This window comes from Pteropus alecto, unplaced genomic scaffold (assembly GCF_000325575.1).
Source record: "Pteropus alecto unplaced genomic scaffold, ASM32557v1 scaffold306, whole genome shotgun sequence".
NCBI classification, from domain to species: domain Eukaryota; kingdom Metazoa; phylum Chordata; class Mammalia; order Chiroptera; family Pteropodidae; genus Pteropus; species Pteropus alecto.
This window is the reverse complement of record NW_006437748.1, coordinates 642,963-646,580: the sequence shown is the minus strand read 5'-3', so window position 1 is coordinate 646,580 and position 3,618 is coordinate 642,963.

Below are 3,618 nucleotides of genomic sequence, written 5' to 3'. Positions count from 1 at the left end.
TATTACTCTTTTCCCTACTGCATTCTTTGGAAGGAACTCTATCTACACAGTGCACACTTGAGAACTGAGGAGTTATGCTCTCCTTCCTTTAGCATGAAGTATCTACATACTTATTTGGAATTCTTCTTAATGGGAAATTTGGCTCTCCTCCCCTCTTTATTAATTTATTCAATGCAGATATTTGTTTTAAATTGAGATTACCATTTAATATAAATAGGTTCTTTTTTGTTTTATTATTAGAATTAAAGAATTTTTCAGTAGTCTTTTTAATATTTATGATAATTCTTTTCAACTAAGTTTTTATTCAATATTTTAAAATATTTTAGCATTTTAATGAATTTTGAGCCAATTAATTACATATTTTTCAAAAGCCCAAAATGATATCCACAAATTGGAATGATGGAATTATCCTATGTCCTGTTTAACTAAAAATTCTATTAAGTCTTCAGTGTTAAAATATAGCATTTATCATTGCAAAAGTTAGCAAATATAATTGCATTTTAAATGGGAAGTTTATATTGACAAAATACTTATGTAATGGATAGATTTTTTAAATATATTTACTAACCTTAAAATTAACTTATTTGTATCATTTTAATACACATTATTGATCCAGCAAATGTTTATTAAATACGCAGTATGTTCCCTGCCCTTGAAGACCTCATAAGTATAGAGAGATATAAAATAACTTTTTCATAGTGTGATAAATGCTATAATAAAAAGATATTTAAGATCTGTTCCAACAATGTTTAAACTTCTTTAAGCTGACTACAGAGTATATATTAATAAGATGAAATGTTTGATAACTATTTTAATTAAAGTAAAAGAGATTTGTTGTTGCTGCTGTTATTTTTTTCTCCTAACTAGAACATAGCTTGTTTTGGATACTTAATAATTGTTTAATAAATTAATGAATGAATGGACGGGTCTTTGTGCAATTACATACCATAATTCAGTTACAAGTAAAAATTGCAGGTCAGATATAAAATGAAATTGACTGAAGAGCACATTAATAATTATATAATAATTTTCTGAATTTTTTAAACTCAATTTAGTTAATTCAGTCATTTTTATTTTAAAACATTTTCCCCAAGACCACTTAATTAAAGCCCTGTTCATTAATCTGTCAAATTCATACACAGAAGAGGATTTAGTCTGTGTAGTTCTCATTAAAATAAAAAATTACAGAGGAATATCATACTGTGTCATAATTTTTAACTTTAATTACAACCACGTATTTAAATGAAAACATACAAGATAAGTCGGGAGAACAAGGGATGCAAGGGAATTTATAATTCCGTCTTGTATCACAGATCAGCTAACAGCTAAGTAGAGCTCCTATTTCACATAAGTGACGGTTTCAGATAATAAAACATAATAATTTATTACATGCATCTAATTTTAAACCTTAAAAAACACTTTTTATATTTTTAACCAAAATAATGCAAAGTACAAATATTTTTAAAATATTGCTGTACATATTTAGCAAGAGTGAATACATAATATTTTAAACAATGTATAAAGTAATAGTTATGCATTTGACCATGCCGAATTCAAGGATTTCATCATTTTAGAAAGTGTTATTCATACTTTCTGAAGCATCACTGCAGATCACACATAGGCTTATGTACTTTGTGAAATCCTTTAAAAATACAAGGTGATGTCCTCCTAATTACTTGGGGACATGGCATTATGGATTATTTTCCTGTGTGATTATGAGATTAACTTTAATTTCAAATTTCAGATGTTTGAAATCTCAGAAATAAAAGTAGATACCTAATTTCTATTGACTTTTTAAAAATCTATGATGTAGTGTCGAGATTATTCTCATGAAATCCAAAAGAATTTCCTATTTTCCTGTTAAATGATAGAACTTTCCCTGCTTAATATGAATATTAATCCAAGTTCCCTTTCTCACATGGCTAGTACAGAACTACAATAGGCACTGGAATAGATGTCCAAAACTGAGGGTGGACACTTCAAAAATGAAACTTGCTTGAAGCAACTAGACATGCCAGATTCACAGTGTCAGATCTAATAATGGAGATACAATAATGTTGCTGTTGTTTTATTAATAATAATCACTGTCATAATTTAATAGCAGGAGTTAATATGTACTATAAACTTATTATATATTTGGTACTTATTGAGTATTTTTAAGGCAATGTGATGATAGATACCTCATGCTCATTGTCTCATTGTCTCAACTTCAAACAACCCTTACAGATATGATGTATTATTCCTAGACAATGATAGGTTTGAATAACTGAATTTTGTCTGGCCTTTAATAACTGGCTTTGAACCTTTTTTAAACTCTAGAATGGGGGAGATTTATAGCTTACAATAAATTAATGCTAATTAGCTCAAATACTAACAGCTATTATTATTGTTGACTTTATTATTATTTTATAAATAAGAAAACTAAGATTCAGGGAGGACAAGCAAATTTCCTAAATTATATAAGTATTAAATGTCCTTCTTGAGATGTAAATATACATCTTGACTAGATCCAAAGTCAAATCTAGAAGACCTAAATACAAAGACTAACTTTAAAATGAAAATGTCATAAATAGAATTTGGAGTCAAGGATAAGAATTGCTTAAATGCATGGGACCATATAAAAAAAGAAAAAAAGAAAAAAGGTAACAAGAATTGTCCTTTGCGTTTAGGACTTTGTTTACAGATCTGGAGCTTATCCATGTCAGTATGTAATATTGATGTAAAGCTAAAAAATGATAATAGATACTTAAAACCTAATTTTCTTTATATTTGTTACGTTCATACCATTTGATATCTAAGAACACTCTGTGTCTTCCTTACAGAGTTTTTGAAATGATAAATATTTTGGTGGTTTGCCTCTAGTGGTACAAAAAGCAATCTTGGAACATAGGAATTGTAATAGTGTAGTACTGGTTTTTCATAAAAAAATATTAAGAATTGACACATTTTTTAATCAAATTTTTAGATCTAGACTGCCATGTCTATTCTTATTGACCTTGTTTTCCGGTAATTCTCCAACACTAACATCTCTGCATGCTGGAGGAGAGAGTCATTCCATTTCCACTGTTAAGAAAGTACATTTTATATGGCACGTTAATAAATCCAGTCCACTCTTATTTGTTTCAAAAACACATTTGCCATTTTTAAAGATATTATCAAAATTCTATAAACATACACATACACTCACGAAATGAATAATTTTTTTCTTTTATTTTTATCATAATGGGACTCAGCCTCTTGGATAAATGATATAAGCTTTACTAGATAGCCCCTGAGATTCTATTAAAATCAGGATTCTTTGAATTCAAAATTTCATACATTGATATTACATAATATATGCTCATTGGTGTTTTTTCTTTCTTTTAATTTGTATAAATTCTTCTTGAATCTGAAATTATATATTTTTTAAATCTAGTTAATGGGATCTAGGAATAGATTGTATGTAGTGTTTTATTTCTTAAACAAAAATAGCAAAGGAATGCTAAAATATTTTCAATTTGGCCTGCCATAAAGTATTTATTCTACCAGAAGAAAGATTGAAGGTTATAAGCTCTCATATATACTCATGGGTTTTTCTTCTCATGAAATTGAATTTAATTTGGATAACAATATATTATT